This window comes from Octodon degus, unplaced genomic scaffold, assembly GCF_000260255.1.
Source record: "Octodon degus isolate 3935 unplaced genomic scaffold, OctDeg1.0 scaffold00152, whole genome shotgun sequence".
NCBI lineage: Eukaryota > Metazoa > Chordata > Mammalia > Rodentia > Octodontidae > Octodon > Octodon degus.
Genome location: NW_004524728.1, coordinates 4,476,485 through 4,501,745, shown reverse-complemented (window position 1 = coordinate 4,501,745; position 25,261 = coordinate 4,476,485). Strand labels below are relative to the sequence as shown.

Here is a 25,261-nt window from a genome sequence, read left to right as displayed (position 1 = left end):
TAAGAATATGCCCGGGTGAATTTCATTAGTAGAAACAAGTAATGATGGATGTATTCTCATAATTTGCTAAGAAACTGAAATGGATTGATTTTGTTTTAAAATCACACCTTATAACAAACCTCTGCCTGCTCTAGTGACGGCCTGCGAATCTCTCAGGCAACTCCTGGATGAACACCGACATCGCCACACTCCCGGCTGGGGCCTTTGAGCTTCCTGTAGTCTCCTATTATTTATGGCAACCACCCTGTCCCTTTATTCTCCCTGCTCAGACACATCACACAGCATGCTGACATCTAAGTGTCCTATTCTTAGGTCCTTGATGTGATCATCCCAAAGCCTGAGCCTCCTCTTCAGTCTTTCCTATTTATTTATGAGGTCGCATCTAATGGCGCCATTTGTCTTGGGTAGGGAAGACATGATGAGCTCGTATAAAGCTGAGATAAACCCCCAAGAAATAAACTAAAGTTTAAGGAGCAAGATTAGAGACAGAAGGTTTGCGTTCAAGTCCCAGCTCTGCCACCTGTTCACTGTGTGCTGTGGAATAGGATTCTGTGGTCTTGCCAGGTCTCAGCGGTGTCCATGCCTGGATCCATCCCAGCATGCTCCTGTGAAGTGGTTCACTGAAACTGGTGCCAAATGAACAACATCAGGTCTGATCTTCCCTGAGAAATATATTATCAGTCTTCATCTTTTGTATGCATTTATAATGTATTGCCTTTTATGTTTAGATATTATGGGTGGTAGCATCATTGGAAGATATTAATATGACACGGAAACTTAGAAAAACTTTCTAATCACAAATGACGTCAACACAGAAATGCACTCAAAAAGCCAGTTCCCAATTACTGTATTCAAAATTTCTTGCATAGAATAATTCAGAGGGGACAAATTATGGTAGAACTTTGATAATGGGCCTTTTCCAACCATAAGCTGCAGCTTGAGCACTGGGGTGAAATCAGCACAGTAGGTTGGGGGTACTCATAATTAGTGAATTTTCCAGGGGTCAGGACTGAGTTTTCCATCAGTTCTTGAGTAAACTCATTGCAAGTGTTACCTAGGGCAACGTATGCCGCTCCTGTGAATCTAGGTCCCTTCATTCAAACCTCGGCATTTTTAATTCACAGCATTGTTGAGATGTCATGTTAGAAAATGTGGCTTTTGTAGTATGCCGACAAATGATTGCTCGAGAATATCTACATTTTAAATTGAATTTTCTGTAATTCAGTTTTATTCATCTTTTTATGTATTAAAAACTCTAACATGGTTCTGGTTTCACAAGAATATAATTTTACATAGTTTTAAATATTTTCTGTCACATTGTTCCCCCAGAGCAGGCAGCAATTCTATTTCTGTGTTCTCCATAAAACTTGCACCGCTGACCAAATAAATTTCTTGAAAAAAGCCAATCTTCCACTGAATAGTTGTGTGAGAAAGGGCCTGTGTAATTCCCAGGCACACTGTTTTTAGCATGTAATTCAAACTCTGCCGTCATTTCTAGCTCTGTATATATTTCTCTTTGCTGACATAACATTCAGTGTCCTGGTTATGTAGCCTCACTTTGGATATTCTCAATCCCTTATTCAAATTTACTATTTTATTTATTTTTAAGAGAAAAAAGCAATAAAAATGATAACAAATTTCAAAGTAAGGTGATAGGAAATTAACAATGATTATCACAGTGCATATTATTTTCAAAGAAGTTGTTCAGATTACCAGATATAGGCATGCAAAAGTAATCAAACAAATTGAGTACTACTTGTTCCTTTCAATGGACTAATAGAAATTAGTAGTGCAATTATTTTAGCTCCTATCTATCTATCTATCTATCTATCTATCTATCTATCTATCTATGTTCAGCCTATATACAGATAGATGTAAATACATATTTCCCTTCCTTTTTTTCTGCTTTCCTCCATACCATTTGTTCTTTCCTTTGCCTTTCACAGTATCTATTGTACTTTTTGGATCTTATTTAGTCTTCAAGTTTCTTACATCAGGGAGACAATACAGTATTTACACATGTGAGTCTGATTTATTGGTTGTACTAGTCTACATGCCCTATTATTACTTTTTGATTTAAAAAAATTAATCAAATTCATATAATCTATTTGTAATTAGGCATTATACATTTATAGAAAAATAGCAGTGCAGGAAGAAAACAATTTGAACCACAGCTGTTATGACTAGACGACACAATAGAGAACGAGAGACAGGAAGTAACCACAGAAGGAAGTGCTCTGATAAAAGGGAGACATTTTCAAGAAATCCTTAGGTCAAGCATTGTTCTTTCCCCATAAAATTGCTACCAATTAAATTACTGATAGCATTTTCTATTTTCACATGCATCTGCAAAAATCATAATTGCAAAACTGGTAAAAATTGTACTTGTAGCATTTTCAGTGATTTGTAAAATAACAAGCTAGAACATTTGACCTGGCTACTAGCATACAACAGTAGATGGAAGGCATGTGTTCAGCCTAAAATGTGAGCAATTGTGAACAACTGGGTGACACTTTATAATTAGTATGTTAGCTCTGATGTAAAGAAGAGGACTGTCTTATGGTAAGGCATGTGTCATACATGCAGGATCTGTAAGATTCGGAGAAAACCTGAAGAGGGAAGATCCACTCTGTCCCTAAGTTATCAATACAGTGCATTTGAGATGAGACTTTGGGGCTTTCTACTCACAAAGTTTCACATATAAATCAGTTAAACCATCAAGACCAAATGAGCTGAAACCTGAACACTAGACTTGGTGAATAAACACTGCACTACTCTTTGAACAGAAGTAATTGCATCATACTTTTTGTTGAACATCACAGACCGCCAGGGTCTACCAAACTTCCTTCTCTCCATTTTTCCTTTACTAAAATTTGCTACTTGCCCTCTTCAGCTATCACTTGTGACTCAAGCTATTGCAACCCAGCTCCTCTACTTGCAAATCCCCTGAAACTGTTCTCATTATTGCTGAACTCTTAATGATTAAACCCAATGCGGAAATTTGGTTTATTTTTGCTTTACTCTAGGGATTGTAGGCCATGACTGAGCATACCCTCATTGAGAGTCATGTTCTTTCATTTGTTTTATTCTTGGCTTTCTTTAAAGGCTTTGTTTCCTCTCTTGCAGCTTAATTTTTAGTTTTTCCCACAGTGCAATTCCCAGTCCTCCTCTCTCTTCACTCTTGACATCACCTCCAACTAATCAAGGATATGCAGATAATTTTCTTTAGCCTAGACATTTATTTCCTACAGTTGCTCAAATAAAGGTAATGCCTAACGTGGAATTACCTCACTATCTTCACCATCACATAGTATGACACCTACTTTTTTCCCTTTATTTCTGTGATCTTTAATCTTTTTATAATTATGTCTAAGCCTCAAATTCCTTCTAGTGTCATTAAAACCCTAACGACTATTCTGTTACTTTTGTCAAGGAAACAGGAAAGGAGAAAAATCTAGAAGAATAACAATTCCTTCAAAAGATAGCTTATGTGGTTACTTTGAGAGACCTGGGAAAATTCATACATTTAGTTAATTACAATTCATGTAATTGTAAATAGATAACATTCAACAATTGATCTTTGAAAATTAAAAAAATCCACATAAGCATATCCTAGAATAATAGATGATCATAGGCCTGTAGAATCTCTTTGATAGATCTGCAATTGGATGTCTCTTGCCATGATGTGGTGGGCCATATGTTATTAGTTCATGTGCTTAGAGGACTATTTCTGCAGAAGATGTATGATAGAACTTATTATAAATGTTTATACACAATTTGGAAGTCTTGATATAATTACTTATTGTGTGGCTATTTATTGTTTCTCCTTCCTGTGGAACAACTGATAAGTAAGAATATCTGAAAGCTCATGAACAGTTAAAAACTACATAAGGCTTGTTCATCAATGTTGGCTTTTTAGTAAGAAGCACAAAATGAGAAAATATGGGACTCGCAGTCCCAAGAGAATTCATGGTCTCCAGGGAAGCCTGTTCACATTTGTGTGCTTACTTTATGCTGTCACTACACACACATTTATCTTTTGATTCTCAAATCATCTATGTATTTTATTACACATTTATATTCCAATTTCTTTTTATCAAGATTACAAATTATTCTAAATTAAGCAACCAGCAATGATTCTGACCCAGGTGCCCATGGTTGCAAAGCTCATGTCCTTCCAGGAGGGTGTGGAACTCTCCCTCATTCACGGTAATAGCATGGGGATTGGGTCCATGAGGCAGGCTTTTAGGTGGTATCCATACATTAATTGTACATTGCAAAGCTTTATATAATCAGCAACCTCATAGAATCATGAAGTTCTCTTTTCTAGTGACTAAATTCAATCTTAGGTTCCTAGATTCTTGGATAAGTACCTATCCTTTCCCATGGCCCCGCTCTCTGCAGACCTACTGAAGGTCTGTGTTAACCATTCTGAATCCTTGCAATACATAACGTGCTTGCTTCACTTCTTATTACCCACTACATTTTTTATTATTTCTTCCTCTCAAAGAGATAGTCATGTAAACAGCTACTGTGTCAACTAGAGAATCAGCAGGCAAAAAGCAATATAATTATAATTGTTAAATTAATTTACAAACTATATATATTTATATATTCTATGTATAAATTTAGTCCACTGCTACTTATTTATATAATTGCAGTGCTCAACTAGGAAATCTGAATTTCATATGGTAAAAGAGCAGGGGCCCAATGGTGCTTCTCTCAGAGAAGTCTCAGCCTTGCTTTGAAACCTTTCAAGTGACTAAATCAGAATCAGTTGGATTAAAGTCAAATGAATATGGACATCAATAAATCTACACACTCCCTTCACTGCAGTTCCTAGATTACAGTATGGCTAACTATACACTGCCCTTCACCAAGTGGACACACCAGAAACTCTACGGCAGCTACTACTGTTAACGTGAATAATACCTCTGATGGTACTCTACCTCTTTTAAAATTATTTAACCTACTCTGAGAAAGCTGAGCAGGGTTTCACTGTGTCCAGTTTAGAAAGCAAAAACCACAATATAACCTGAAAATTTTGAGGCTCACATTAGATGAAACAATAGTGTGGGAGAGAAGCTGGGCCTTCGGTTAATGCTTCTCTACGGCAGCTCATCTGCATGAGGCACACTGCTTCATGTGGTCCCCAAATACCCTGGACTCCACCTCAAGGACACATGAGAACGTTATTTTGCAAGGCAAAAAATTTCTATAGTGACAACTTTTGTGACTTATGTTAAACTCAGTGTACTAAATGTTTGTTTTACCAATTGCCTCATAGATATTTGCTTTGAGTGAAGAAAATAAAATATGAGTCCCCAACCCTTAAACATGCTGATAATTTGGTCATTTAAATTGTTGTTGTTCCTCAGAAGTTATCTATAATAGTTTTTATGTCACTGTTAGAGATCTTTCCCTAAAGCCTCATGAGATAACAGGCAGAGCTTCTGGGAGACAGTTATATCATTGGTGCTACACTCACTGGTGCATTAGTTCATGGATGGCGAGCCTCAGGAGGCACAATCCAGGAGCGAGGCTCTACCTCCATAGCTCCTTTTGTGTTCTATAAGTGTCATGGATTCATCATGTGTGTATTATCTCCTCCACTGGCCCCCTCACCCATGCTCTCCTACCTTGGAACTAGCAGACCATGGACTGAAATCTCTATAAACTCTGATCCAAAATGAACCTCTCCGCTTTTAAAGGCATAGTCTGGGTATTTTGTCCCAGCAATAATAAAGTGACTAAGACACATACATTTGCATTTACTCCTCTTAGACATTCTTTCATGATGAGATGATGTGTTACTTGCTCAGGTACAAAGTGGACAGATAGAGATGAAAAAGAGACTTAGATTTAGAAGAAGTTTTAGCCTGTAGGAAAGGGGTAATAGGACAATTCTACAGACAACAAAATAAGTGTGTTAGATTTCCACTGCTATGACCTGAGGAAAAAAACAAAGGAGGAAAGGTTTATTTTGGCTCAGAGTTTGAGAGTGTCTTAATTACTCTTTCTCATTGCTGGGACAAAATATCCACCACCTTACATTAAGGAAGGAAAAGTTTACTTAGCTCACAGTTAATGGAAATTTTAGTCCATACTCAGCTAACTCCAAGACAGAGTGGCACTTGGCAGAGGGCAGTCATTCTTGGTGGCAGAAAACAGCAAAGAGCAAAGGGAAGAACAGCAGCTGTGGCAGCTATCGAGCCTCTCCCCCCCCCCATATTATAATGCAGAATTCCCACTCCAGGGCGGGAATAGCACTCACACCCATAATCCCAGCATTGGATCATGAATTAATCACAAACTCTAGGAACAGCACTATGACTGCATGAGGTCTTGGGGGTCAGCTAGACACAAACCATGGACTGAGTTTCAGTCCTAGCTGAGCTACCATTGTTTCTTGGCCCGTGATGAAGCAGTGTCCTGGTGAGAAGCAAATGTTAGACCAAGGCTCCTCACTTCACATACCCAGAACAAGAGAAAGAGAACAAGAAAGAGCCTTGTTCCAGACCCTTCTGGGGTTTACCCTAGTGTGTTAGTTGATACATTGTGTCAACTTGACTGGATCAGCTCCCCCCAGATCTCAGCATGGGGGCCTCACCCTGCAGGTGGGCAAGGCCCAGGAATTGAAAAAGGCAAGAAGCTGCCCTGCCTGGTTTCCTGCTGCCCCGCCCTGCTTCCATGGAGAAGTCTGTCTTCGGAGGAGCTTGATATTTGCAGCCTCACCACTTTGGAGGAGCTACGATCTTACTGTGGAGCACTGTTCTTCACAGTCAGCACAGAAGGAAGAGAGAGGCTTGATGGACGCCGCCACAGCTGCTGCTCCTCCTCTGCTCTTCATTGTTTTCTGCCCTGTGAACTGCTGTCATTTGCCTTGAAGCCAGCAGAATATGGACTGAACCCTTCAGTAACTGTGAGCTAAATAAATCTTTCCTTCCTTCATTTTGAGTGTTGGGTAGTTGTCCCAGCAATGAGAGAAGAGTAACTAAGACACCTAGTGATTGACTTCTTCCTCCTTCCTTCTTTTTACACAAAAGAAGTACAGGAAATCTGTCCACATACTAAAGAACAAAGGCTCCAGCAGAGGGCCTGGAGCCCATGGTAATGTCCTACATTAGTCCAGCTGAAGACCTAGAGCCCATGACAAATTCCCCCATGGGTACAACTGGAGGCCTAGAGCCCATGACCATATCTCATGCAGGCTTATTTCATGGATCTGCATTGGAAAGACCCAAAGGTCATTGGTGGAAGCTAGAAAGTCTGTGCCAGCAGGAGGAAGGATCTGTACTATCAGGCTATGGGATATGCACTGGAGCCAAGAAGCAATTGCCAAAGTAAGAATCAAAGCTGTCCTAAAAAATGCCACAGCCGTCCTCAGTGACAGAGAGGTCCTAAGTTCTTTCCAACTAGAATAGCCAAGTTCATTAACAAAATCCGGCATGACAAAGCCCTCCGGCAGAATTGTCCAAGAGACGCAGCTTCCCCCTAACAGGTTTCCATCAGCTTCTAAATGTCTTCCTCTCCAGTTCTGCCTATTAAGCTATTGGCAACAATCCTAAGGTGGGCCTGCCATACCCAGCACCATGCTTGTTCAGTTCAGCTGAGTATCACAAGTTGCCCACCACTTGTTCATCTACCACAAAATCATAGCAGCAAGTATTATAATAAAGAAGCACACAGATGCTATAAAATCATACAGAAGGTGGTACTTAGTTTTTCCTTGATGGCTAGGTTAGAATCAGGCAGAGGGAACAAGGGATATCTTCAAAGCAAACAGAAGAGTTATGGATAGTAGTACCAAGAGTAAACATTGATTATAATGCTGGCAGAACACTGGGATGTTCTCTGTGGATGATCAAGGAAACAGAGGTAGAGATTGTGCCCTTGGGATATGAAGAGATTGTGCTAGAACTTGATGGAGTTACTTCCAAATTCATTGAAATGGAGTGTCCGTAGTCCAAATGATCTAGCTCAGTAGAATTTTAAAGATGCTGTATTTTGCCTCTAAAAATAAAGATAAGAATTTAAGGTAAGATGTTGTCAACAATGAAATAGATCAATAAATCTGTTATTGGTCCAGTTCTTTTCCTGATAATCTAATAAACTACCAAAGTAAAGTTCTTATGTTTATTGAGAATATCAAGAGATTTACTCTTTTCTTTTCCCTAGCATGCTACTGCAAGCTCTATTCCCACTTGTAATTTGTAGCTGGCAATGAAGATATCCTAAATGCAGCTGTCAAAAAGAAAGACGGTTTACACATGCCTAATGGATATAATAGGTTTACAAGATGTATGATGACAATGAATTCAATGACATTACTATTAGTAGCTCTAGACAAATCCCCTTCTATCTGGTTATAATTTGCATAGTTACCACATGTATTATGAGATCACATTTGAAAACACAGACATTCAGAACACTTGAAAAAATGAACTTTCAAACGAGAATAGCAGTAAAACATTAAACCACATGAACCCACGGAGCCAAAGTGGAAATTCAAGTTTCTCCGTGATAACAGCATCACAGCTGGGGTGTTACAAATGCAATGATGATTTAAAATCTACAAATGAAAATCAGGAGTGAAGTTTTATTTTAAAACTCATTCCTAAGAAAGAATGCTAAAGTCCAACTTCCTCTTACCTCTTTGCGTCAATGTGCATTTTCCAAGGAGAACCAAGTTGGTCCTCAGTGCAGTAAAGGATGCTTGTGGTTATACATCCCATACTTTATTTGAGTATAGTAAACTCTATCATTTAGCTTACTCAGAGAATCTGGCATTGCAGTGAATTGTCTCATTGAAAGAAGAAAAACATAGAGGTGTGAGAACTTCTGTGCTTGTTAGACACAGGCTGGGTCTGAGTCAGATGACTGACTGTGTCACTGTTTGTTCTTATTTCATTACACAGCTAGATGTCTAAACATTAACAAGGAAGGGCTAGTGGGATAGCTCAGTGGACTAAGGGCCTACTTAGGCAAGCTCACTGTCTGGGGTTCAATCCCCAATACCACTTGCCTTGAAGGCCCCACTCCCAGGCATGACCAAGACTGGGCATGGTGGTGCAAGCCTGTAATCCCAGCACTGGGCAGGCTGAGAACAGGAGGATCTCTCTGAGTCACAGCTGCATAGTGAAACTGTGCCAAATACATTGAATAAATAAATAAGTAAATACATATTAGCAAGGAAACTTCCAGAAGCATATAAGCTCTATTTTAAATGGTCCTTTCTTCTGCTCTTTCTTTTCTTGTATTTTTTCAGTCTTTCCTCAGAAAAAGGATGCAGAAGGAAATTGTTCCAGTTACCACTTACTGAGCCTTAAGACAATAGCAAGCAATAATAACAACAGTAAGAAAACTGCCCTGGGAAGATTAATAATGCCTATCTCCCTTTTCCAATCCACAGTGCACATCAGAAGTTTTCTCTCTGTGTGTTTGGGAAACTGTAATAAAGGATATTACTTTTTCACATTGCCTCAGGCCAAGGATAGTATGTCTAAAATCCAAGGCAAGTGAGTACAATACCCCATTCAGCTTATAGTTAGCTGTACCAGAGATAAAACTTGCTTCTAAGTTTAAGTTGGGCAATAGTTCAAATTATCATGGAACAATATTACAAACAGATTACATATTAATAATTTAAGCATGAAATGTTCAGATGAAAGAATTTACACAATTTTTAAAAATATAAATAGTGGCCCTGACATAAACATGCAATGAATTAGCACCTTGCAAGACCTTGCATCTTTGGGCTACAGGCATGACAGTCTCGAGGTTTTCTTCCTCCTGGATTTGGAGGTCTGACTCCTGTGCTGGAGCTCTCCTCTCCCAAGCACTCACTGCCTGGCGCATCTGACAGACCACCTGTCTGATGTTTCCCAATCTCATTTGCTGGATCACGTTATTCAGATTCTTAAATGTTAGTGCCCAGCACTCTGCTCAGCATGTCCCTTTGTTTTGCTCTTCTTGGGTGGTTTATTTTCTCACTCATAGCTTTCACTAAACACCAACAATTTCCCAAATTTTCTTTCATGGCTTACTCTGATTTTACTCCTAAACTGAGAGTACCATTTGCACTGTATAGATGCAACTGCAATGCCAAAAATTACTTTCCAAAGCAGTGGACGTGTCATCGTGCAGCTCTGCCACTATCCATATTTCATAAATCAATTAATGCATTATCAGACCTCTGTGCTAAAGCATTTTCCTGTAGGCTTTGTATCTGATCTATCATTAAATCTCGTATCAACCTCTGGAATCACTCTGCAATCCATTCCCGCCTACCTTTTCCAAGATAACTGCTCTGCTTAGATTCAGGTCTTTTTTCTCTGAATGAATCTGTAGCTTTTTAACTGACCTCCCTAGTTGTCTACCCCCTTTCCCCAGCACTACTAGAGCACCATCCATATGACACAAAGCTGTATTTAATCAGTGACCATGTTCTTTGCTCCACCTTCTTACAAAATAAAGTTCAAACTTCTTTTAACTCAAAAAAAATTGTGAAACTTTATGTCTACTACACATTTTGAAGCTTGGGAGTCTGCACAAACTTAGTGAGCACACAATAGCTGTACTGACTCAATAAATGAAAGGGGACTTCAAACAAGATTTGACATGCTGGTGTTATAAAATGTTCTCTCTCAGCAAAGTTAAAGCAAATAAAAACAATGTGGACACACCTGCCCTGAAATTATACATTCAGCGATCATGTAGTTTTCTAAAGCTTCTTTAAAAAGGATTTCCAAAACACACTTTATATTCTTTTGACCACCATTACCAATGCTTCTCTTTAGGGTTTTGCCAACTAACATGTTGGGACAGTGTAAACAATTTGTTACTGTTCCATGTGGCCTTTGTCAAATGTCAGCTAAAAAATCAAAGGCAAGGGAAGTGCAAGCAAAGAAAAGATAACCAAGTTTTGCACACTGTGTGACACAAATCCATCTCTTGACTTGCTATGACCAGACCTCTTTCTGCCTGCTGCCAAGAACAGGGCTCTGTAATCCTCAACATCCAGGGACTGAAATTTCTAGCTGGGTTGCAGAAACAGATAACTGATGTGTAACTGGCAAGGGAAACAGTAGACTTGTGCACAGCAACTTATTCTTCCTGGCTGGGTGAGAATCTACTGGCACTAAGTCAACAGCCTAGGGGACACCAGTCTGTAACCAGATTGGGCCTCTATGGGGATCACTGTGATGCTGCCTGTGCAAGGCCTGTGCTGATGTGGGATGACAGAAAGCCCCTCAGTGCCTCTGAGCTGTCATGGTCACAGCATCAGAGGCTGGTGACTGGAGACCTCGTATCCTTTCCTCTGTGTGCCTGTCTACATCTTCACAGAGAAGAACTCTCAGCAAAGTGGATAGAAAAGTAAAAGGCTCGTGTTTATCTTAAAGGACAATCAAATTATATTTTTTCCAATCACCATGTATCAAAATGTTGCTTTTTTTTAGTTAAGCAACTTGTCCTGGATTGGAAAGCTTATGAATCTAGCAAATAATCACTTTCTTTGTTCTCTCCACCCCAGAGAGAAAGAGAGAGAGGAGAGAGGGGGGAGAGGGAGAAGGAGAGGAGAGAGAGAGAGAGAAAGAGAGAGAAAGGTGGGGGAGAGGGAGGGGGAGAGGGAGGGGGAGAGGGAGAGGGGGAGGAAGAGAAAGAAAGAAAGAAAAGGAAGGAAGGAAGGAAGGAAGGAAGGAAGGAAGGAAGGAAAGAGGGATATGAAAACAGGAAGCCTTACTCTTACCTAAAATGTTGGATATGTTGGCTATTAGAGTATGGAGAGACCAGGGAAAGCAAATAATCCAGTTAGTGTTGATGCCTTCCTGTGATTTATCCGCAACCTGGCTAGGCCTGTAGAAGGACACCCTGTAGTAAATATGTCTAGTTGTATTAGAGGGAGCACCATGGGGCACTCTACAGTTGTGTGCTGAAGTTTTTACCAGAAAGACTACTGAGGCCCAAGGTTGAGATGCTTTTCTGAAGCTGTATTAGATGTGCTTGTTATTGCATGCAGAATATCTGCTTGATGCTCCCAGCTTGTCTGCCTCAAAGCTCCATCTGAATGGCCCATGGAGCTTCTAGCCCCCAAGTGCAGCAGCCCCACCTCAGCACTCCCTGGAACAGTGTGTCCCTGGTCAGCCTGGAGCCACAAAGGACCATGCTGCCTCTCTTTGGAGTAGCTACTCACTCCTACAAGTAAGATGATTGTCCTTCTTCCCCTGGACCTAAACTTTACAGAGTTAATTGCCACATGAAGTTTACCCAGTAAAGTCTTTTGGGTTTGTTTTAGATTATCCTGTCTTTTTTGTAGAAATAGAACTTAACTATAGAATGAGAAAAAAAAAAACCCAAAATGTGTTAATGGGACTGAAGAAGAGAATAATAAAAACAATACTGGCCAGAGAGACATTTTGTGTAGAAATAGCAACTATGGTTGTAGAAGTGACTGAAGCTGAGGAAAAAGTCTTGGCAGGAACTTTGGGACCTATAATATGTTTGAGTGAAGACAGAAGTGACAGAGACAGTCTTAGTTACTTTTCTCTTGCTGCTGACACCCAAAATATTCAACACCCAAAGTTAAAGGAGGAAAGGTTTATTTAACTCACAGTTTGTGGAGGTTTCAGGCTATAATTGGCTGGCTCAAAGACAGAGAAGCACATGGAAGAGGCATAGCAGTACATGGAAGTAGAAGGCAGCCAAAGCAACAAGAGACAGAGACAAACTTCTTTCTGCCAGTGTAGTATATACAGGCTACCTGCCCTAGGGTGGCTGTAGCACTCACATCCTCAATCCCAAGTCTGGACCATGAATCAATCACAAACTCTAGATTCAGCTGTCTCTGAAAAGTCCTGCCACCATGACCCTAGGAGGCTTTGGCAGGACATCCAGACACGAAGCATAACAGAACCATATTCCTCAGGGACAGAGAAGCTCAACTACATTATGAGCTACATGAGATGTTGTAGGCTAGTGAGTGTTGGATACTAGCCACCATTCACAGCACCAATCCATTCCATATATGTATTTTATGATTCAAATAAATGAGATATTCGGTTGAAAAGAAACTTACTACAAAGTACAGATTTTCTACAATATAAGATGTTATTGTAATCAACATTCCCTTATATTTCAAAACATCCCTAGAATTATTTAATTAACAGACACAATGTCATGTGTCTTGCAAGTCATAAGGTAGAACCTTATAAAGTCTTGGTTGTGAGAGTGGGACCACCCAGGGCCCTATGGATCCTCACTCCAGTCAGCACATAGGCCCGGCATGTGAGTGGAACTGCCTGGGGCCCTCCAGACCTTCATTCCAGCCAGCGTGCAGGCCCAGTATGTGTGTGGAACTTCCTGCATCAGACAGGCACAGTGTGGAACCCTGTGGCAGAACTCCCTGCAGAGAGGCTAAATGCAAGACCTACCCAGCTGATCCAGGAGCAGAATACCTTGCCAGAGTGGCACAGTTAGTTCACTTTGAAGGGCTGTAACAGGAAGGAGTAGAACACAGCAGCCAGACCCAAGCCACACCCACCTGGGTAAGTTTGAACTTGGTAGAACTGGACCTGGTGCTAAGGTAGTACTACCAAAGCTCTACATCAAAAGTGAGAAGACAGTGTTATACAAAATGACAAAGAGAAAGAGGAAAATGTATTCCCAGGCCCCAAGCCCACTGAGAACAAATGTAGGAAACAATAACATAGAAGAAATTGGAAATCACACACCTGAAATCTCTGAAGTAATAGCATCTGAAGTAAAGAAACAACTGCAGAAAAGTATAGAGGAAATTAGATCAGAAATAATTTCTGAAGTAAAAAAAGAAATAATTATAGTGAAAGAACTAAGTGCTTTTAAAGAAGATACTGATAAAAATAGAGGACAATAGAAAAATGATGGAATCCTTGAAAGAGAAATATAGGAAAGAAACAGAATGCATGAAGCAGATTCGAAGTGTTATATAGGAAATTAAAACCTCAGTCACAAACTGAAAAACTGTTTGAATGAAGTGAAAATAGGCATTCAGGCCTTGAAGACACCATTGCAGCTAGTGAAAAGGCAAGAAAAGATCTCTTAAAATGAACTAGGATGCAGGAAAAAAATAATTTAACATCTGCAAGACAATGCAAAGATGAACACCATAAGACTAATAGGCATCAATGAGAAAGAAGGAGTAAATATAAATGATATAAAAACAATATGGGTAGAAGTAATAGCAGAAATCTTCCCAAATATGAGGAAACAATCTGACATTCAGGTAACCAAAGCATATAGAACTCCAAATAACATCAACCCAATTAAAAACACACCTAGGTATATAATAGTCAAGATTCCAGAAATTCAGCAGAGGAATAGTATATTGAAAGTCATTACAGAAAAGAAACAGATCACATTTAAAGGAAAACCCCTCAGAATAACAGCAAATTTCTCTTCACAGGTCAAGAAGGTCAAGAATGCATGGTGCAAAGTACTTCAAATCTTTTAAAACAACAAATTCCAGCCCAGACTGATATACCTTGCAAGACTCTATTTCAAGTATAATGGAGAAGTGAAATACTTCCATGAAAAAGAACTAAAGAATTTCATGACAACAAAGCCAACACTACACAAACTAGTAAAAGATATTCTAGAGAGGGATCAAAATGACCACACTCCATGAATGAGAATGGAAAGAACCCACCAAATAGGGCAAACAATTGGACACAGGAGAAAAAGAGAAATATGACAACAGGCTTTCAAATATTCTTTTGTATACAGGAGTAAAATATTTCCATCAGCATACTCTACAAATGGACTTCTCCTGCACTCTATAGGTCATGATTCTGTCTGGGTCAACAGGGTGAATATCAAAGAACTATCAGTAGCTCAGTCCCACAAGTGACACCTGGCCACCAGTAAGCCTCATGAGCACTGTCCACATCCACCACATACTAGAAATTTATAAGATATCCCATCCCCAAACTGTTAGAAGTGCTGGTTATACATTTGCCATTCCAGTATTTTTGTCTTGTTTTATTCTTAGTAATTCTTTACTATCATGAAAACATTGTTTAGTTAATATTTTTGTATATATTAACCTAATCAAACACTGTGTGAGTACTTTGAACTGATTACAGATTCATACATATGATACACTACCTTCTGGCCTTTTAGTTGGACTCACAATTTAATTTTAATTTTTGAATGTTATTTTGAAATATTTAATTTATTTTTAAAGTAATTAATGTTTAATTAATTTTCTAAATATTGCTTAATTTTAATTTTTTATGATTTATACTGTTTCTTTGACTTACAATCTACTTATAAGACATGGTATGATATTTTCTCCTAGTTTATTTATTTATTTATTTATTTATTTTTAACTTTTTGGCAGAACTGGGGATTGAACTCAGACCCTTGTGCTTGCCAGGGAAGTGTTTACTCTTCTGAGCCATCTCCCCAGCCTTTCCCGAAGTTTTAGAAACTAAAAAGTGTATTTCCTTTTTCCATTGACTTTATATTAGTTCTTCCTTGTTTTACACACACACACACACACACACACACACACACACACATATATGAAAAAATATATATGTAAGTTGACATAAGATTGATACTGCTTTGTGAAAATCATCAATTACTTCTTAAATGGGTTCATCTAACATAATTATATTTTACGTAGTCCTGCATAACTACTATTTTGAGAGATCTTTATTCTTTACCTAGGACCATACAGCAACTTCTCATGCCTTCTGGATTATGGTCTTTGTTATTTCCTATATGCTATATCTGGAGGTATTAGAATATTTCAAGTTTGTATAACTGGAAAATATTTTACTTTTAGTTTCAAAAGGTATGTTCACTAAGTATAAAATTCAATGAGGACGGATCTTTTTTTCAGTCCTTTGAATAAGTATATCTAGTTTCTTTAAAAAAATAAAATAAACTCTTGGCTACTTCTGTTGGTTTCTGAATGGCCTTTTGTAAAGCTTTGTAAAGCTCTCTACTAATTTTCATTTGTTTTCAATCAGTTACTAAATCAATGGATATTTTTCCAATGCTATAATGGCACATCCTTGATACTTGCTAAGGATTTGAAAATAAGACCTAGTTGATGCCCTGAAGTTGCTTTTTTCTTGTATTAATTTTATTGACAAACAAATAGCAATGAGACAGTTTCAAAACTGATTAGTAGGACAGTTTCAATAATTAACAAGCTGCATATTGTTTGTCTTTGTAGTAGTTATTCATAGCACAAGATGTAGACATGATATCCTGTCCAAAAACTATTAGTACAAACCTTTCTTCTCATTGAATTAAGAGAAAGTAGCTGTATATCTCTCCTAACTATTTTATGTATACAGATACAAAATGGTCCTTCATTTTGTATCCCCTTTTTTTGTTTAGTTTTGCCAGAGATGGGTATTCCATTGTCATTTAAATATTGTAGGTGCGTGAATTCAGCAAAATAATTCAATATACTCCAGTAGTCCATAATAGTAGTGGGTTATCCATAGGACTGGCGATGTCTGAATCTGATGACTTGAGCCCTTTACAGCTCAGCATATTAATATGGCTTTACTTTTTATACCTCATTATTATACATTTGTGTGGGATGTTTAAGATCAAGATACTTTTGTGTGGGATGTTTAAAACAGGAACTATACAACAAGAAATGTAACTTTTGTGTCTGACAAGGTCAGTCAGGTCCCCTCAGGATTTAGCCTGAAACCCGGTACCACAGTTGGTAGATCTTTTGTCAGTGTAGCCATGTGAATGAATCACAGCCATTGCCTGACCAATTTGCTCTCTGTGAAAGCCTGAGAGAATGTTTTTTCTCCATGTGATTCTCCTTAGGCACACTCCACATCATTGACCACTTTCCTCTGTGGTCCTACAATCTCCCTGATCAGAAAACCTGGGACATCACTGAGTTACAGGATGTTACAGTACAGGTTCTCTTATGTCCTCACTGACTTCGAAAGGCTTGGGCCAAAATATTGGTTGTCCTTGTAGCCCTTCTCTTTCTCTAATTTTTTGGTTTGCTAACTTGGGTTGTTAATCCTCCAGAAGAGAAGTTTAATGATATCATTACCCTATAACATAGGCAGTTGAACTTAATTAACCTCACTATCTGTCTGAATATCAAACATCTTAGACACAGCATAGAACTGGTATTTTCCATCAAGTATTGATATGTTAAACTTTAAATCCCTGCAGAACGTGAAAAAAGAAAAAGAAAAAAGAAATAAAGAACTATTTTTTAAAAAAATGCAATAAATAATTACATATTTTTAGACAGAAATTTAGAAATCTAACCATATACAGCATTGTAGCAGGAAGGCTGCTTATACTAGTAGTTAGGTTGAAAAGTAAAGAGAATTTTAATGAAGTAAATCCAATGATAACACTCTGCATGAGAATAGATAGATAGATAGATAGATCTTCTATGAAATCTATAAAGAGGGGTACAGAAGCTAATTTGGAGAATTCTAAGAGAAAGTGTCACCTGACGTCTTAAAGAATGAATAAGACAGGGCTAGACAAATGCAGGCCAGAGGTGACCTGACACAGTCGCCATCCAAGGTTTCCATGGGGTTAAGCAACTGCAAATTGAAAATATTTGAAAAACATACCTGTATCAGACATGCACAGACATTTTTCTTATTATTATCCCCAAACAATACAGCTATTTATTGTGGATAAGGTGTTATAAATAATTTAGAGATGATTTAAAATGTATAGGAGAATGTGGGGGACTATATGCAAATGCTGTGGTATTACACAGAAGGTGTGTGACCTGGGGATGTGGCTATCTCCCGTGGATCCTGGACCCAATCTTCCATATAGGAGGACTCTACAGTGCCACTGGAGCACCAAATATGAGGCAAGGAATGTCAGCGGAGGACATTTCAAGCACTAAGAAAATAAAAACCGAAGAACCTGAATAATCAGTCAAAGGGAGAATTTGTCATTACATATCACAAAGTCAGGTAATATATTTCATATGGCAATAATCCAGTGAGTATTAGTATGAAAAGCATGAGGGGAGTTGGGTTTCTTATTGACTCTCTACAGTCATGTAGAATTTTCTGTAACTTCCAGCGACACCTTTGATAATTTTTCAGACAGACATTGCTGCCCGGCAGGGCCGCTCTCTCCACTCTGGAATCAGATCCTGGGGGAATCATTTCATTCTGATCACTTCTTAATTTTGTCTGTAAGTTGTGCACTCCACAGACATTCATAAAATGCACACTACACCCTCATCTGGCCCTGGGCCTGTGCTCATCACTATTCAATGGTTGCTGTACATCCTTGATTCTAGCTTCTGGCTTTAAGGGACATAAAGTTAGACAGGAAATTATTTTCTGGTACAGCTGAGGGCTACCATTTAAATAGAAACTTGGGCCTTTTTTCTGATCAGTTCATAACCACCCCTTCCCTAGATCCATTGGGAAGTTATGTTAAGCTTTTTCACTCTTCTAGGACTAGAAAAACACTTTTCTACTTGTTGCCTAACTTATCTGTTCAAACTGTACTTACTTAATAATTTGTATACTTACTTCTTCACTGTCTTTATTCTGAAAATACCATAATCTGGCAAGCTCTTCAGTGACTTTATTCTGAAGCTGTGAGGTGATTTTCCACTAGCCAATCATATTGAGGTATGATTGCCAAAACCAAAAATGTATATATTTAGAGTACAAATACTGTGATATAAATACCACAGTTGTAGTGTGGTATGACAAGAAAACATAGGACTCACACTTTAGGGGGTAAGGTCAGTTACATTTAAAATTTAAAAGGAACTGAACTCATAGTAAAAGAAGGTAGATAGATGTGTCTCAGACTCTAGAGAAAAAGGAGAGATTGAACAAAAGACACAAAGTAAAATGAAGATAATTCTAGAACACTCTGGGAAGATTCTGGGATGGAATTTTTTCCATTGGCTTTCTTCCTGTTCTTGAGCTTCTCTCGCTTATTTCTCTTTTTATCTATAATCCCACCTGGAGAAGTAAAAGGTAGAAATATGTGGGTACCACTCCAACAGTGAAAGCTTAATTAACATTTCTATACCTGATTTAACTGTAGACATTTGCTCTGCCCCTGAAGGCTACTATAATCCTCATTTTGTCTCCTAGTCATAATCCCCAGGGTTATTAAGAAAATAAATATATTTTGCCTATTCCCTTGCCCTTCCGTAAAGCTCATATTGATAGGCCCAGTATTTCCATATCCTTCTCAATCCTACTTGAGTTTCTCTCCCATCAAATTCTGAATTATTATGCTCAAGAATAAGAATAATTTTTGTGGGCCTGGTTGTTGACCATCCTAATGTTGCCCAGGATAGGTGACCAAGAAGATATGTAGTAGAGAGAGCAGGGTTTTTGGAGGCCATATGTAGATTCAAAGTCAGGTTTCACCTGTTAGAATCCATGTGATTCTATTCAACATGAATTTCTTCATCTATAAAATTTACATAATAATCCCTATCTTATTCTACTGCTTGGTAGTTAAAAGAGCTACTGGATGCAGAATACCTGTCAGAGGATCTAAGAGGTAACAATATGTAATAAATATGTGAGAAACTATATTTCTGATAATTGTGATAATAATAAAATTAATCCGTGATATTGCAATAAAATGTGATTCCTCAGTTTCAGCAAATAGTGAGCCTAATATAGTAGAGTAATATTGTATCTTATGATCTCTTATGAGTTTCATACCTGCGAGTGACACTAAACACATTACAAAGAGAAGTGGCTGAGAAAAGCAAGTGGCAGAGGTGCTACCCAATCTTGAGGTCTACACAATAAAACTACTATGAGTGCTACTTGACAGCGTGCTCTGACCTTTCTGGTGCCCTGAACACTATCAAGTCAGAACATTATTTCAGAGGTCTCACAAATATTAATGACTAATAAAATTAGTCAAACCCACAAACAAGCAACAAGCAACACGTATTTGGGGGAAATGTTAAGAATAAAACAATTTTATCCAAGAGGATATCAGAAAATGGAAAGTTATCCCTTGCTCATAGATAAGAAGAACCAACATTGTGAAAATGTTCATACTCCCAGAACTGTTATATAGATTTAAAGCAATCCCAATCAAAATGTCATTAGCATACCTCACAGATCTAGATAAAATATTCCTAAAATTCATATGCAATCAGAAAAACCCCAGTAACCTAGGCAATCTTGAGGAACAAAGGCAAGGCAGGAGGCATCACAGTTCAAATTTCACTGATTTGAAATTATAGTACAAAGCTTCTGTGATAAAAGCAGCATGGCACTGGTAAAAGACAGGCCTAAAGGTGAATGGAACAGATTAGAAGATGCAGGCTCAACTACAAACACACTCAGTCACCTTGTATTTCACAGAGGGGCCAAATACGTCCACTGAAAGAGAGATAGCCTCTTTAATAAATGACGCTGGAAAAATTGGTTTTCCACATTCCCAAGACAAAATGAGATCCTTGTCTATCACTATGTAATGAACAAAAGTCAAAATAGAACAAAAATCTAAATATTAAAACAGAAACACTAAATCTACTGGAAGAGACATAAGGGTAAGCAGAAAGTGCATGAACCAAATTGCATGGTAAATGCTTCAAAAAATCAACTACTGGGATCTCATCTTATTAAAGCATTTTTGTATATCAAAAGTAAATCATCAACAGAGTGAAAAGAAAACCCAGGTTGGGAAAAAATTTTTCACCATTTCTTAGTCAAAGGACCTAGAACATATAGAAAATTTAAAAATCAGGCCCCCAAATTGTAAATACCCAAGCCAAAAATGTGTATCTGAAATGAATAAATACATTTCAGATGAAGAAATACAAGTGACAAATAAATATATGAAGAAATATTTAACATCATTGGTTATTCAAGAAATGCAAATTAAAATAATACTGAGATACTGAGATTCCATCTCACCCCAGAAAGCATGGCTATTATCAAAAAATCAACCAATAATAAATGCTGAGGGATGTGGGGGGGAAAGACCCTTCTCCACTGTTGGCAGGGGTGTAGACTGGTGCAACCACTGTGGAGATTCCTCAAAAAATAGGATTAAAGGTCCCATTCAAACCAGTTGTTTTTTTTCTGAATATTTTCCCGGAATAATTGAGAATATCATACCACAGTGATATATGTGCACCCATGTTTAGAGCAGCACAATTTGTCATGTCTAAATCTTGAAACAACCTTATCGTCAATAAACCAAGGAACAGATAATATGATATTGTATTTTTATGTAATGGAGTATTATTTAACTCCATTAAAGGAAGATAAACTTTAGGCTTTTATAGGTAAATGGCTGCAACTGGGGACCATACTCATAAGTGAAATAAATCAGACTTGCATATATAAATGTTATATTGTCTCCTTAGTGAAGAGGCTGAAAAAGTAGATAAGACCCAAAAGATACAGTAGATACTGTGAAAGAAATACACTGTTCAAAAATAAAGAAGTTGGATGGGAGAAAGGAGAAAAAAAGGAAGGAAAAATACACACACACACACACACACATATACACAATATAGCTTAGATATTTGTAATACTAATTACTATTAGTTTATTGAAAGGAACTGTTAGTGCTTATGTTGTTGGATCAATTTTGCATGCCTATATCTGGTAATCTGAGTTACTACTTTGAAGCTAACAATATTCAATATAAGAACAATATAACAATTGTTAACTTCTATCGTATTGCTTTAAAATTCCATACCATTTTTATTATATTTTTCTCTCTCAAATAAAAAAGAAAGAACTATTTTATAATTCTGTATCCTTTTAATTATTCTACTGCATTTGACTTTTCAAATCTAAGAAATCCATATTTCAACTCTAGGAAATTAATTCATCTCACCCTTGGTTCTGTAATGCTTACAGCTATGACAGCTAATTTAGGATCAGAGCATACATTTGTGGCTGCTTCAATTTTCAATTTAAAATTCAAAGTTTCTTTAGCAAGGACAGTATTTGAATAAAATACAGTTCATCTTAAATGAAATTAACCATTTCCTGCTTTAGTTTCTCAAGTATTATGGTTAGTCCACATTGCTTATGCTGAGAAAATAGGAAACACTGAACAATATCAGACTCTTTTAGCAGATTTTACCCTGGTGAGTTTGATATCACCCAGTGCTATGAAAAATTGCACCCAAATATTCATCATTTTTATGATTTTCATATTCATACCCTTAATTCGTTTTGTTTTGTGTTACATTTTCCTGAGTTTATACTCATCTTTCAAATATTTGGTTTAGTGATACTTACAATTTTAATTTAATTACAGAAAGGAATGAAATGTGAAGTTCTCTTTCCAAATCCAGTTTGTTTTGTTTTTTGTTTTTTTTGTTTTTTTTGTTTTTTTGTTTTGTTTTGTTTTTTGTTTTGTTTTTGTATTTTAGGGAAAGGTCTACAGGGTGTTCAGGGTCTCACTACTAGACCAAATTTGTAGTGATCCACCTATTTACACCCTCCCAGGAGCTGGGATTACAGGCGCGCGCCACTACACCCAGTCTCAACTGCTAACTCAGTTGGCTCCGGGGGCGGGGCCAGCATGGAAGGCCCCCAACCCCAGGGCCCTGAGCCTGCTTGCAGGCTCTTTAATCCACTGAGCTATTTGGCCGACCCTAAGATTTTTGTTTCTTTTATTGGAAGTGCTATTTTCTTTCTGTCTGTCTTTATATGTGTGTGTGTATAGGGTGTGTGTGGGGGGGGTGCTGGGTCAGTTGACCTTGGGGGCGGGGCTGGCAGGGCATGTGCTGCTGGGAATCGAACCACGGTCCCTACACACTAGCCTAAATTTGCCTAAGCAGGCGTTTTAGACTGCTGGGCTATGTCACCTGTCCTAGGAAGTGCTATTTTCTGCATGCAGTAAATTATTGTTCTTTTTTTTTTTTTTTTTTGCAAAACCAGGGATTGAAATCAGGCCCTTGCTCTTGCCAGGGAAATGCTTATTCCATTGAGCCATCCCCTGGTCCCTAAATTATTGTTCTGATGCTTTCACTTTCACCTACCATTTCGCTTTTGCTTCACTATATTTTTTTCCTCCCGTTTTGCTTAAGTGGGGATGGACTGTTGGTTGTGTACATATCAAGCAAGTGCTCTGCCTCTGAGCTCATCTCCAGCCCAGAGCCTATGCTACACTTTTTACGTAGACTTTTTTCAAAACCATCAGCATATGATTTCATTTATTCCTATGGAAGAATTTTTCCTCAGGGGTCAGGACCATTTTAGGTACAGAAGGAGATCAACCCTAAAGTCCTAATGTTTGCCATCTTCCCCTTGTTGTATCACCTGTAAAGTAGTACAACATAGAATTCCTCTGCTTACCATATCTATCAATTTTTAGAATTTACAAGAGCTGTGAAAAGACATACTTCAGATTAATTTTAGAGCTTTTTCATTTTGGGTGCCTCTGCTAGCATAAAAATAATTCTGCAGTGTGTGTACTGATCCCAGTGCACGATTGTCAGCTTCTTTCCCACGTTTCAGATGGCCTCCGTCTCTGCTCCACATCCCACCGCGCCCTTCCTCTTTCTCTCAGCTTCAGGCCTGCGCCCACGTGGGCTTTCTTTGTTGACTGCTTTCCAACGGATATCACAATGACTGCTTCTGTTTTTTTCTAGGGAGTCATTTTTTTTCCACTTACTTTCTTCATGTTTCTTTCTAGATCTTGAAATCACATATCCCAAAAGTTTCCTCCATATAACAAAGCAAGTAATCTAGCAATATCGTTTCTATCAGCCAAGCAAATTCAATATATGCAAGTAAAAAGGAAGAGCCATAAGGATGCCCTGGGAGGGAATTGTTTGCTGGACTCTGTGGTCAGGAAGGAAGCCGCAGTGCCCTGTGGGAGCCATAAAATCAATGAAATGACAGCCTCAGCGGCTCTGCCTCGTGTAAAGAAAGCTCATGTCTGCCCATTCTTCTTCTGCACTAGACTACCATTTCTCACTGTCAGTGGAGTGAGACAAGGCCATTCTCACTGTCCTTAGAAAAGGATTCTGAAAGATCTAGACTGAGAGAGAGAGAGAGAGAGAGAGAGAGAGAGAGAGAGAGAGAGAGAGTTAGTATATGTGCAGATGTGGGTAAGGATGTAGATCTTTGCCCTCATCCCAGCCCTAGAAAGGAGTCTGCAGTCCCGCCTGGCTCAACTCCCTGCCCATTTCCCCACATGACTGATTCCCTAACATTCTCATCAGCTGTTTGTTACCTCTCCATCTCTCTACAGGAACATTTCCTGCAATAACTTTTCCCTCTGCTCAGGAAAGCTGTACGAGTTTTCCCTGATTGTTCTTGGACCTTTCCTACATTCTCCTGACCAAAGCTATGCTCACATTTGTAATCAAACTGTGTCTCTTTTCATCCTGGAGTCTTGGCATTCTCCCTTACATCTCATGGCTGTTTTTCTTTTTATTTTTTAAATGTTTTGGTGCAGGGTCTCATTATGCAGCTCACACTTGCAGTGATCCTCCTGTTTTCAGTCTCCCAAGATTACAGGCATGTGCATGGATTACAAGTGTGAGCCACCAAGCCTGGTCTTAGTGGCTGGCTCTGTGTGCCCGGTGTTGGGGTTGGTGCAGGATGTGGTGCCAGGAATCAAATCGTGTCTCTGTTTTAACAATCTATTTTAAAAATTTTGTGATCCCATTAGACTGTCAGGAAAAAGTAATATACTATTTCTGAGACAGGAAACAGATAAACAGATAGATTTTTAAAAAATTCTCAGAAGCATGTATAAAGGAAGGGCACGACAGTTGTTAATTGCTAAAGACAGCAGCAGACCCTAACTGCACAGCATGTGTGCACTTGCAATTATTCTTTTTACTAGCTTTATTTTATGAGTATACATTTGCAGTACACAATGAACGCATTCATTCTGGGGAGTTCTTGCTTGTACATAACGCTGCTCAATTATTTCTATGCTTCTTTTCTCTCCCCCTCTCCCTTCCCTCCGTCTCTTGGTCCCCATCCCTGTTGTAACAATTCTTTACCAGTGAACAATATGTGATTCTAATTAGTGCTTCTAAAATAATAGTTTCAAAAAATTTTGCAGATTCACCTTTCTAAATTATTCTTGAATAAGATGAACAATTTGACTACCCTGATACTTCCTTTGAAATTTTCAAGTGCTTATTTTTCATTGACTACATTATCTTTCAATTAGTAACCATGGTCATAAGACTTAGATCTTTTCACTTGTTCATGGAATAAAGAAGTAAAATCGGGGGCCTGCCCCTTAGCCCAGTTCTTTTTTTTTT

At 38.3% G+C, this 25,261-nt stretch overlaps 1 protein-coding gene across 1 annotated transcript in view; it reads right to left on the bottom strand.

Moving 5' to 3' along the window:
* Window positions 1-25,261, bottom strand: part of Nkain3 (sodium/potassium transporting ATPase interacting 3) — a 713,236-nt gene that overhangs the window by 471,137 nt on the left and 216,838 nt on the right. The gene's annotated exons all lie outside the window — the stretch shown is intronic.